The sequence below is a fragment of the Erythrolamprus reginae genome, chromosome 12 (assembly GCF_031021105.1).
Source record: "Erythrolamprus reginae isolate rEryReg1 chromosome 12, rEryReg1.hap1, whole genome shotgun sequence".
Lineage (NCBI taxonomy): Eukaryota > Metazoa > Chordata > Lepidosauria > Squamata > Dipsadidae > Erythrolamprus > Erythrolamprus reginae.
Genome location: NC_091961.1, coordinates 3,523,001 through 3,536,349, shown reverse-complemented (window position 1 = coordinate 3,536,349; position 13,349 = coordinate 3,523,001). Strand labels below are relative to the sequence as shown.

The window sequence follows — 13,349 nt, the reverse complement described above, 5'->3', positions numbered from 1 at the left end:
CTCTGCGCCCCTCAAAAAGCCAACCCGGTCCTTTAATTTCCAAGGAGGGGGGGGGAGTCTGTATTAAAAGCGGGGCGGGAATGGGGAGAAAGGACCCCCCTCCTCTTAATGTCAGAGGGGGGCGTCCTTTCTCCCCATCCCAACGTGGCCGAGGCTCCCCCCCCCAATCGCGCGCCCAAGCTGGGGAGGGGGCGCTGGACCAACTGATGGGGAGAAAACTCCCTTGGAGTTGGCCAAGCGGGGACAAAGGGGGGGTCTGAAAGGGGAGGATGGAGAGGGGGTTGACTCAAAGGAACCCCCTCTTTTTTCCTTTCTGGGGGGGCTGCTTTAATTCCCTCCTCCTCTTCCTCCTCCCTCCCACCCCCCACTCGGGATTCCCACCCACCCCCTTAAAAGTGAACACCCCCCCCCCGGCGGACCAAAGCGAGACAATATTTATGTATTTTATGAAAACTGGGGAGGGGGCGCCGGAGAAAGTGATGGGGAGAGGGAATTCCCTTGGAGTTGGCCAAGCGGAGAGAGGGGGGTGTCTCAAAGGACCCCCCCTTTTTTCCTTCCTGGGGGGCGGCTGCTTTAATTCCCTCCTCTTCCTCTTCCTCCCTGCCCCCCCTCGGGATTCCCAACCACCACCACCCTTTAAAAGTGACCCCCCCCCCCGGAGGACCAAAGCGAGACAATAGCAGCAAACCCCCCCCCCCCTTCTGAAACTGGCAGCTCCGGCGGGTTCGCTTACCTCTATCCGGGGCAGCGCTTCGACTCCGGGAAGGAAGGCAGGAAGGAGGGAGCGCGGAAGAATTAAGAGGAGGAGAAGAAGAGGAAGGAAGGATGGGTGGAAGGATGGGTGGAAAGGCAAAGGAACCCCCTCCAATCGTTTCCAGGGCTCCCGGCGGGGCTCCAGCGACCACTCCCGCGGCAAAGTTGCCCCTCCAACGGCTGCGCGGCCGGGCGCCTCTCCTGGATCTGGGCTGGCTGCGCTGCGCTGCTTCGCTTCTCCTCCCCTCGGCCGCCCCCTTTCGGCTTTCCCCTCCTTCCTTGACGTCAAGGCCGGGCGGGAGGCTGGAGCGGAGCCCGGGCGCGCGCCCCCCCCCCCTGCCCGCCTCTCCCCCCCCTCCAACCGCCCCCTTCCTCCCCAAGCCGGGCAAGGGCCAGGGGGAGGCTCCGGTTGAGGAAGGGGCGCAGCCTGTAGACCCCCTCCCTGCTCTCCTCCTCCTCCCCGGGCAGGGCGGGGATGCCCGGCTCCGCTGGAAAGGAGACCCTCCCCCTCCTGCTATGGAGAGAAAGAGAGAGGGAAAGAGAGAGAGAGAGAAAGAGGGAGAAAGAGAAGAAGAGAGAAAGAGGGAAAGACAGAGAAAAGGGGAGGGAGGGAGAGAGAAAGAGGGAAAGACAGAGAAAGAGAGAGGGAGAGGGAGAAAGAGGGAGACAGAGAAAGGGAGCGAGGGAGAAAGAGAAAAAAGGGAGAGTGGGGGGGGGAGAAAGAGGGAGGGAGAGAGAGAGAAGGAGATAGAAAGAGAAACAGGGGAAAAGGGAGGAGAGAGAGGGAGGGAGAGGGAGGGAGGGAGAGAGAGGAGAGAGAAAGGGAAACAGAGAAAAAGGGGAGAGAGGAAGAAAGAGGGAAACAGAAAAGGGGGAGAGGGGGAGAGAAAGAGGGAAAGAGAGAAAAAGGGAGGGAGAGAGGGGGAGGGAGAGAAAAGGGAGGGAGGGAGAGAAGGAGAGAGAAAGAGGGAAAGAGAGAAAGAGGGGGGGAGAGAGAAAAGGGAGGGAGAGAAAGGGGGGGCAAAGTTGTTTTTCTAGGGGGTAGCTCCTTTAAAAGGACCAACACACACATACACACCTGGGGGGGGGGGGGAAACCATGCAAACCCTCCAAATGCCAACACAAACCCCTCCCCACCCAAAAAGCCCTCCCCAAACTGCTCAGGGGTGTATGTGCATGTTAAGGGGGCGCCCCCCCCCTCTCTTCTCCGGGTCTTTGCTTTCTCTTTGCCTTCCCCACTAGAGCGCCCCACTGGCCACCGCTTTGCTCGGGGCCGGAGCGGTCGAGGCAGAACAAAGCGCGGCGTCTCCTCCTCCTCCAGCCGGCCTGGGCGTTGCGAATCTCCGGAGAGGCAACCCGGGCGCGGCTTGGAAGCGCTGCCCTCTGCCGGGCTGAACGGCGCCGCTTGGCCTTTCCTCGGGAACCTCCCGGGACAACAGCCACAGACCTTAGACTTATAGACCGCTTCACAGCAGAGCTTTTACAGCCCTCTCTAAGCGGTTTACAGAGTCAGCCTCTGGCCCCCAGGAAGGAAGGAGGGAGGGAGGGGAGGGAGGAGGGTGGGAGGGAGGGAGGGAAGGAAGGAGGGAGGGAAGGAAGGAGGGAGGGAGGGAGGAAAAGAAGGAAGGAAGGAATAGCAATAGCCTTTAGACTTATAGACCGCTTCATAGCACTTTTACAGCCCTTTCTAAGCGGTTTACAGTCAGCCCCTGGTCCCCAACAAGGAAGGAAGGAAGGAAGGAAGGAAGGAAGGAAGGAAGGAAGGAAGGAAGGAAGGAAGGAAGGAAGGAAGGAAGGAAGGAAGGAAGGAAGGAAGGAAGGAAGGAAGGAAGGAAGGAAGGAATAGCAATAGCCTTTAGACTTATACCCCGCTTCATAGCACTTTTACAGCCCTCTCTTAGTAGTTTACAGAATCAGCATATCTCCCCCAACAATTGGACCCACTTCAGAAGGATGGAAGGCTGAGTCAACCTTGAGATAGTGATGGGATTCGAACTACTGAACTACAGCTAGCAGTTAGGTGAAGTAGCCTGCAGCGCTGTACTCCAACTAACTGGAGAGGGGTGGCATAAAAGTCCAATTAATAAATAGAAACCTAGAAGATTGATGGCAGGAAAAGATCTCCTGGCCCATCTATTTTCCCCTTCTACTATTTCCTGTATTTTATCTTAGGATGGATAGATGTTTATCCCAGGCAGGTTTCAATTCAGTTATTTTGTTTAAATAATAAATAAAGAAATAGTGTCCAGCGACAAGCAACAGTTGCCAGAATCTTAGTGTGATAAAAACTACAGCCCTCCCAATGGAGCAGTTCAGGAAAAAAAATCAATCAATTCATTCCTGCCAGCAGTAAATTTACTATTTTTTTTTTTTAAAGCAGCCCCTGGAAGGTGACTGACAGCCAAACTTGCTTGTGTGAATGTTTCCTTTGCATTGGTTTGCATCATTAAAAAATAAAAATAAAATGCAAGGGGGATATTTGCCCGCAGGTGTGAGGCGAGGAGGCTCGCCTTTTGGATGCTACAGCCACCTGAGAAACTTTCCCAGTAAGAGGGGTGGGTCCACCTGAGGCCATATAGAAAGACCCTGGGCCACTCCGGGCTCCAGCACCCTTTGATATAGGGGTCTCCAGCCTTGGCCATTTTAAGACTTGTGGACTTCAACTTCCAGAGTTCCTGGGATTTGAAGTCCACAAATCTTAAAGCAATCCGTGGAACATAAGTTGCCTTCGGAAGTTGTGGAAGCTTCAATCATTTGAGACATCTGTTAGAAATTGTGTAGGATGTTGTGTTTTCTACATTAAACACCTAACAAACTAATGCAGAATTTTTTAAAAAGGAAAAATAAGACAAGTGCAAAAAAAAAAGAAAGAAAAAATAGAGGAAAATCTACCATTTTTTTTTACAGGAAATATGAATATGATTACAAAGTTATCTCTTATCATATGTTTTAAAACATTCCCCCCCCCATTATCTAATTGCTTTCTATCAAAACCACAGTGTGTGTTTGTGTGTATGTATGTGAGAGAGAGAGAGTTCGAGAGAGATATAAAAAGTGTATAAGGAGTTTCCACTCAGCCATAAATGTAATTATTGTCTTTTCTCTAATCAAGAAAGTCAATTTAGCTATCTCTGTAAATTCCATCATGTTCACCAACCATTCCTTGTACTATTCCACTGCTTTTTTCTATTTGCCCATTAATCCCCAAAGAAAAGTTCCTGGCTTCAATTCATTGGTATTGAAAATCTACTGAATTAGTGTATCAAAGATTATTCATATGTTTACACATCCACCATTTATTTATTTACTTATTAATCAGATTTGTATGCCGCCCCTCTCCGTAGACTCGGGGCGGCTAACAACAATAATAATACAATGTAAACAAATCTAATATTTAAGCTAATTTTAAAAACCCCAATGTAAGAAACCAATCATACATACCATACACGATAAAATGCCTCTTCCTACTGTTCATGTTTCCAGCAAAGATTCAAAGTACTTTTAAGCATGCGAGACAATTTATCTGGTGACAAAAAAGCAGCGATCCATCATTTTATAAAATTTTCTCTTTCACACTCTTCAATAGAATAAATAATTCAAAATAAATTTTACTTTCCCAGTGATCTATTTGTATCTCATAGGCAAAATGGTTAGCCCATTTTATCACATTCTTTCATTTTTTTTCTTCTGCTATCTTATATTTCAACAAGAGTTTAGACATCTTAGCAATAATATGTTCATTATTTGTATTTGTAGTGTTTCCAATCCAGTCTCGCATTGTTCAAAACCACACAAGCTTTTTACCCACTTTAATAAAACCTTTGTGGCGATCGCGCATAAAAAAATAAAATAGTTTTGTTGTCAAGTCCTCTCTTGATTTCATTTTATAATCCTCCTGAGAAAATTCTAATATATAACAATAAGTTCACCACTTATGGTTACTTACCATTTGTCATATATAAAATGGTGTTTGTGCTGAAAGCTACAAATGCGTTTTTCGCCACAGGCTAGAATTTTATTTATTCCAGTTTCTAAGAATCGGTGGCTAACATAATGATTTTGGAAATCTACATTAACCTTAGTTTTGTAATACCATAGATATCCGCACACCCAGATCTCAGATCGTGTCCTTTAACTCAAATAGCTTTCTATGTTCCTAGCAATCACCCACTCTTTAATCTAAGCTAAATGGCAGGCAGCAAAGCATAATTTCCAATAGGAAAAATCCAATCTTCTGCATCTTATGCAATGCCTTATATTTAATTCAGTGTGTTTTTTCCTCCTGCCGTACAAATTTAGATACATCCTTCTGCTATTGTTTAAATGGTTCATCAGTTGTCAAAACAGGTATTGTCTAAAAGAAAAATAACATTCTAGGTAAAACATTTACCTTAATCACAGATATTCTCCCCAACCGTGACAACTGTACTTTATTCCATCTTAACATCTCTTTTGTAACTTCCTTCCATGTCTTAACATAGTTATTTGAAAATAACATACAATTCACATCTGTCATAGTAATACCCAAGCATTTTGCCTTCTCCTCATTCTTAAAACCTATTTTATTCATCAGTTCTGTCTGGTTTTGTAATCTTCCTGTTTTTTTGTTAATGTCTTTGTCTGCTGTTTGTTAATCTTGAAACCTGCCAGTCTCTGTTCTTTTTAAGTTACTAATTAAAACTTTAATGTGATTTGGGAAGCTGTCCAGAGTTGGTTATAAGTTTAAAAAAAAAAAAACATTTATAGAACCTATGAGAACCAATTAACCTCTATCATCACAAATCTGCTCTGTTCATCAGTTAACATACGTTTTGGGTTTAGCTGGAGAAGAGTTTATAAAAGAATTTAATTTCTCTTCTTGATACAGAAATAAACTTTTCATCCAAGGACTTATCAGTTAAATATTTTATACTTGTTTTGATGTAAATTTCTTGTAGGCAAATAATATCTTGCTTTAATTTTTTTCAAACCCTGCAATGACTTTTTCCCTTTGAGTTTATGTTCTATATTAAATATTTGCAATGCATATTCACGCCAAAAATACAGAATAATTCATAACTGTAGCATCAAATTCAGTACCTTTTTACAATTCCTGTTGCATCTGTTAAAGCCATATTATGTAGTTCTTTCCAAACTATGCTTTAAATCTCCGTCTTACTCTCTAAAATTTCCACTTCATCATTAATTTGTTTGCCCTCTCCAGATAGTTGCTTTATAGACCTTTCTGCTTTCAACATCCTTCATCCCCTGCCTTAACTTTATAAACCTTTTATCCATTCTTTTTTTTCAAAAGCATCCATTTCATTTTCCATCTGTCACTAAATTTCCAAATATCTTTTGTAACTGTTATTTTTTCTGCAGATTGCAAGCCATTTTTCGAGTAATAATAATAATAATAATAATAATAATAATAATAATAATAATAATAATAATTTATTAGATTTGTATGCCACCCCTCTCCGAAGACTCGGATTGGCTCACAACAGTAATAAACAATATACAAATCCAATACAGTGATGCCTCGTCTTACAAACTTAATTGGTTCTGGGACGAGGTTCTTAAGGTGAAAAGTTTGTAAGATGAAACAATGTTTCCCATAGGAATCAATGGAAAAGCGATTAATGCGTGCAAGCCCAAAATTCACCCCCTTTGCCAGCCGAAGTGCACGTTTTTGCGCTGCTGGGATTCCCCTGAGGCTCCCCTCCATGGGAAACCACACCTCCAGATTTCTGTGTTTTTGCAATGCTGCAGGGGAATCCCAGTAGGGGAATCCCGGCATCGCAAAAACGAGTGCTTCGCTGGCAACGGAAGTCCGAAGGTGGGGTTTCCCAGCGAAGGGAGCATCAGTGAAATTGCAGCATTGCAAAAACATGAAAGTCCTCGAAACCCCACCTCCGGACTTCCGTGTTTTTGTGATGCTGCGATTTTGCTGAGGCTCCCCTCGCTGGGAAACACCACCTCTGGACTTCCTTTGGCCAGTGAAGCGCCTTTTTTTGAGCTGCTGGGATTCTACTGCAGCATCACAAAAACACGGAAGTCTGGAGGTGGGGTTTCCCATGGAGGGGAGCCTCAAGGGAATCCCAGAAGCACAAAAACCGGTGCTTCGCTGGCAACAGAAGTCCAGAGGTGGGGCATCCCAGCGGCGGCGGCGGGTTTGTAAGGTGAAAATAGTTTGTAAGAAGAGGCAAAAAAATCTTAAACCCCGGGTTTGTATCTCGAAAAGTTTGTATGACGAGGCGTTTGTAAGACGAGGTATCACTGTATTTAAAAAACATTTAAAACCCATATCATTAAAAACCATACAACTCAGTCATACCATTCATAAACCATAATAGCCTGGGGGTCTATCAATTCCCCCATGTCTGGCGACATAGATGGGTCTTCAATAACTTACGAAAGGCGATGAAGATGGGGGTGGGTCTAATCTCCGGGAGGAGTTGATTTCAGAGGGCCGGGGCCGCCACAGAGAAGGCTCTTTCCCTGGGGACCGCCAGACGACATTGTTTAGTCGATGGGACCCAGAGAAGGCCAATTCTGTGGGACTTAATCGGCCGCTGGGATTCATGTGGTAGAAGACGGTCCCGAAGATATTCTGGTCCGATGCCATGTAGGGCTTTATAGGTCATTACCAACACTTTGAATTGTGACCGGTAGCCAATGCAGGCCGCGGAGTGTTGATGAGACGAGGGCGAATCTAGGAATAAATAAATTTGATACTATTAGGGAAAGGAATAAACAAGGTTGCCACATTTGTCGTATAAATTAGCTAAGGTGTATTAAGCACTTAAAAGCTGGCCACAAATGGTATACATACATACATACATACATACGTACGTACGTATGTACGTACATACGTACATACATACATACACATATATATGCACATACATACACACATACACATCTATACGTATATACACATATATACATATATACACACATACACACACACATATATACATATATGCATGTAATCTAATATAATTTAATCCAATCTAATCATATATCATCTTTCAGTTTGCCTTCATTTCAGACCAAGAATTGCGCCATGGGCCAAAATCCCCTGCTCAAAAAAATAAAGGGAACCCTTAAACAACACAATAGAACTCCAAGTAAATTGAACTTCTGTGAAATCAAACTGTCCACGTAGGAAGCAACACTGATTGAGAGTCAATTTCACATGCTGTTGTGCACATTTAATTTTGTACAGAACAAGTTATCCAATGAGAATATTTCATTCATTCAGATCTAGGATGGGTTCTTTGAGTGCTCCCTTTATTTTTTCAGCAGTATACAAGGAACAGCACAGCCTTCTGCCCCGTTCCAGCTGTCAGCTGGGAAGAAGCATAACCTGTTGAACTTTGGCCTGTTGCGTGGCTGGCAAAGCCACGGGAACTCCTCCAAGGAATAATCAGGCCAGGTGAAGGCACCTTGAATTCCAACAATAATCAAGACAAGGGAAGCCACGTTGAATTCACCCTTGCCCTACTTGGAGTGGCATTAGGTTTCATGGGCTCTTAGTCAATGTATTTATTATTAGTATTATTACATTTCTACTGCCACCCATCTCACCTAAGTTTACAACTACATATTAAAGCAACGCAACTCATAGAAACATAGAAGATTGACGGCAGAAAAAGCCCTCCTGGTCCATCTAGTCTGCCCTTATACTATTTCCTGTATTTTATCTTAGGATGGATCTATGATTGATTGATTGATTGATTGATTGATTGATTGATTGATTGATTGATTGATTGACTTACTTACTTATTCATTCATTCATTTACTCATTCATTCATTCCAATAAACAATAATACACAATGAAGGTTATAGAGCATATACTCAAAGTAAAATATATCAAAGAAAGAATAGAGGAGAAAATATAGGAATAAAATACTGTATATCAATGAGAGAATAGCAGAAAAGATTTAGAGATAGAAGAGAAGATATAGGAGATATAGGAGAGACTGTAGGACAGGGGACGGAAGGCACGCTGGTGCACTTATGCATGTCTTAGGAACCTGGTGAGGTCAACCGTGGATAGTCTAAGGGTAAAATGTTGGGGGTTAGGGGATGACACTACAAAGTCCGCTAATGAGTTCCACGCTTTGACAGCTCAGTTACTAAAGTCGTATTTTTTACAGTCAAGTTTGGAGCGGTTAATATTAAGCTTGTATCTGTTGTGTGCTCTTCTGTTGTTGTGGTTGAAGCTGAAGTAGTCGTTGACAGGCAGGACATTGCAGCATATTATCTTGTGGACAATACTTAGATCATGTTTAAGGTATCGTAGTTCTAAGCTTTCTAGGCCCAGGAGTGTAAGTCTAGTTTCGTAGGGTGTTCTGTTTCGAGTGGAGGAGTGAAGGGCTTTTCTGGTGAAGTACTGTTGGACATTTTCAAGGGTGTTAATGTCTGAGATGAGGTATGGGTTCCAAACAGATCCCAGACATGTTTACATTCAGTTATTGTGGATTTACCAAGCACATCTGCTGGAAGTTTGTTCCAAGCATCTACTACTCTTTCAGTCAAATATTTTCTCACGTTGCTTTTGACCTTTCCCCCAACTAACCTCCGATGGTGCCCCCTTGTTCTTGTGTTTACTTTCCTATTAAAAACACTTCCCTCCTGAACCTTATTTAACCCTTTAACTTATTGAAATGTTTCAATCATGTCCCCCCTTTCCCTTCTGTCCTCCAGACTATACAGATTGAGTTCATTCAGTCTTTCCTGATAAGTTTTATGCCGTCAATCTTCTATGTTTCTTTGTTTGTACTAATGAAAATAAAGTGAAAGAACTGATGGGAAGACAGGACAGGGTTAAAGGTTATACGGTTAGTAGAATTCGAGACCAAGGTATAAAGAATAAACTGGAATCACTCTATAATTTGTAAATATGGTAATGTTCTTGGTTTAAAATAATATTAAAAAGTACACCCTCATTTTGGTGGAGGGATCTGAATGAATGATGTTGGGTGATGGCAGCACGCATCACTATGCATAACTGTCTTTTATGTAGTATGTTTCTGTTATTATTAAAAATTAATAAACTTAATTCTTTTTTTAAAAAATGAGACTGCATTAGAAACAGTTGCTGCTTTGCTGCATTTTAATTGCTTTTCTTTTTAATCAGGAGGGGGGCTTTTTAGTATGATTTGAACCCGACTGTACCCAAAATGGCAAGACTCTTCCCATTCTCCGATCCAAACGTCAGAGAAGCGTGAACCAAAGCTGAATAAGATTTTTCTTTTTTTAAAGGAAAGGTTGAATAAGCAAAATAAAATCCACCAATAAAATCGTGGCCTAGACTTTTTTCTGTCCCTGTTAAAAAACATGTTGAATTCATCACACTGACTCGCCCAACGTTGCCTCTGCCAGCTCGGATCATTCGTCCGGGCATACACACACAACACACAACCAACAAAACCGATCTTGGCTTCATCCTCAAGGTCTCGCCTTCGCTGCACTAAACAGGAAAAGTTTATCTTCCCCGTAGATGTTTTATGGATGTTTATTGAACTCTCACTGTGAAGGTTTTATCAATTATTTACCGTGGAGATTTTAGCTGCACAATCTTGTCAACCAGTAGGAGTCCGACAAGATTTGGCAGGCTAGCGGGTGAATAAATAAAATAAACAAATAAATAATGAAGGAGAGGGAAGGAACTGCTCACCCAACCAGGCTGCATAGAGCCATCTCTCCCGGCACCGTTGCTTCGAGTCTCAACATATCTAGAGAGCACTAGGTGAGAGAGCAAATCTTGCAGGTATATTTTTCCTTTTGCAATGTGCTTGGAGACATATATCACTTGAGGTCCTGCCCGGATGTTGTGCTTCATTTTAAAGAGTCGGTTTTCTGGATCGGTGTCTCTTAAACCCATTCAAGAGCCCAGAATAGCCTAAAGTCTATCACATTCTTGTTTAACTATAAACACAATGGGCTATAGAAACATAGAAGATTGACGAGAAGATCTATGTTTTTAATAGGAAAGTGAACCCAAGAACAAGGGGGCACAATCTGAGGTTAGTTGGGGGAAAGATCAGAAGTGACGTGAGAAAATATTATTTGACTGAAAGAGTAGTAGATGCTTGGAACAAACTTCCAGCAGATGTGCTTGGTCAATCCACTGTCACTGAATTTAAACATGCCTAGGATAAACATAGATCCACCCTAAGATAAAATACAGGAAATAGTATGAGGGCAGACTAGATGGACCATGAGGTCTTTTTCTGCCGTCAATCTTCTATGTTTCTACAATTATAAAACCATGAAACCCCAATTAAAACCCACAGTTTAACAATCCAATCAACATACATGAATACCATTCACACAATTTGGCCATGATAGCTGTCGATTCATGTCCCCCAGGCCTGCAGGGAAAGCCAGGTCTTCGTGGCCTTGCATAAGACCAGTAGGATGGGAGCAGTTAATTCCATAGAGCCGGGGCAGCCACAGAGAAGGTCCTTCCCCATGACCCAGCCAACCTGCGTTGCTTAGTCGACGAGACCTGGAGGAGGCCAACTCTGTGTGTTCTTACTGATCTCTGGGAGGTGTATGGCAGGAGACGGTCCCGTAAATTTGGGGAACATTTGCTCCCCCTCTTGTGAGCCGAAGGCCCTTATCAGCTTCTTGTCTCAACCCGCTGAATTCTCACCCAACCAGTTTTGCCACAGAAGTGAGGGGGGGGGGCTTTCCTGTAAACCCCTTGAAAGAGTCTCCCTACATCCACGTAGCCTCTGACACAGCCGATTGCAGAGTTGTGCGTGTGTCAACAGAGATCTTCTCTGTCATTGTCTGGGTGCCTGGCGGGGTGTAATCCTGTCTGTGTCAGAGGTGTTGTTTGTGTGTGTGGGTTGGAGCCTGCTGACTCAGCATCTGGAGAATATCGGCTTCTGGAAGACCCTTCCCACCAGAAGACCCACACACACACTCACTCCTTCCTCCTGGGCCCCTGGTTAATGCTCCCGTGGAGAGAATTGGGCTCCTGACAGAATTAAAATGCTGCAAGAAGTAAGTACAGTGGTCCCTCTCCTTACGAACTTAATCCGTTTCATGATCAGGTTCTTAAGTAGAAAAGTTTGTAAGAAGAAGCAATTTTTCTCATAGGAATCAATGTAAAAGCAAATAATGTGTGCGATTGGGGAAACCACAGGGAGGGTGGAGGCCCTGTTTCCTCCCAGGAGATTCCTAGAGAGGCCCCACGGAGGCTTCTCTCTGCCTTTTCCGGCCCTGTTTCCTCTCAGGAGATTCCTAGAGAGGCCTCACGGAGGCTCCTCCCCGCCTTTCCCGGTCCTGTTTCCTCCTAGGAGATTCCTAGAGAGGCCCCATGGAGGCTTTTCCTTGCCTTTTCCGGCAGGGGAGGAGTTGAAACAGTTTATGTCCAAGATGTTAGGGGTCAGTAAATATTTTCACGGCTCTCTTTTTGACTCGTACAGTATCCAGGTCCTCAATGGGAGGCAGGTTGGCAGCCATTGTTTTTTCTGCAGTTCTGATTCTCCTCTGAAGTCTGTGTCGGTCTTGTTGGGTTGCAGAACCGAATTAGACAGTGATAGAGGTTCAGATAACAGACTCAATGATTCCTCTGCAGAACTGGATCAGCAGCTCCTTGGGCAGTTTGAGCTTCTTGAGTTGGCGCAGAAAGAACCCGTCAGGCAATAACTCCCAGTTGGGATTAGTTCTGAATCTGGCTTTTGTAAGCAAACAGTAACTTTGGAGAAGGGGAGTTCAAATAGATATAGGAGAAGCCGAATGAGGAGGCAACCCTTATCATTTCACCCTATCGCTGTCGCCATCGTCTAAGTCCCCACCGCCATTTCATTTGAGAAGCACCATTGTTCTCCAAGGAAAGAGAAAGTCTCGTCTTGGAAAGAGACAACCTGTTGACTTTACAGCCCCAATTAAAAAGACAAATTCTCCTCTTTCTTCAGAAGCAAAGGGAAAAGAAAACAGAAAGTTAACAGAGCGGTTAAACATTTCTACACCTGTTTTCCTTCCTGGAATTCCCAAGGTCGTGGATAAGGAGCTACAGCAAACTACAACCATTATAGTAGAATCTAATCAATCACGGCCCAACAACAGGGAGACAAAAGAAATCATCAAAGTCCAGAACAGAATCATCCAACTGCAGCAGGAGAATCTCTCCAAGGCCAGACAGCTGTTAGATCAAGACAGCAATCTACCACCCAAAATAAAATTTGATATGGATTTTGGCAGAATGCAGGAAATATTACATCTTTTCTTTTGACTTTAATTCTCAGTAGCCACGCGGGTTGAAGATTACAAGATATAAAGCCAACCCTTCAGCATTGGATACAGAAGATTTTGAAAAGGACTGTTGAATTTAAACCAGAAATATTCTTTTTTAAATGGTGTTTTATTGATTATATAAATCTAAAAACACAAGGCAAACAGAACGTACATAACAAGAAAGAGGGAGGGAAAGGAGAAAGGAAAAAACACCAACCCCCACCCCCCAAAACCAAAACATTAAATGGACATTTCCACAATGTGAATTGTACATGGTACACATCATAAAAATGAAAAAGTGACTGTAAGAGATTATTTTTATGATACATCGGGTTTGTTAACTTATCACTAGGTAC

General features: G+C 43.7%; 1 protein-coding gene across 1 annotated transcript in view; it reads right to left on the bottom strand.

The window, feature by feature from the left end:
• SEMA4C (semaphorin 4C) overlaps positions 1-1,037 on the bottom strand; it is a 112,753-nt gene extending 111,716 nt beyond the window's left edge. Inside the window, exon 1 of the mRNA XM_070765506.1 lies at positions 734-1,037. The gene's annotated coding sequence lies outside the window, so the exon portion shown is untranslated. The remainder of the gene's footprint in view (positions 1-733) is intronic.
• Positions 1,038-13,349: the final 12,312 nt, after the last annotated feature.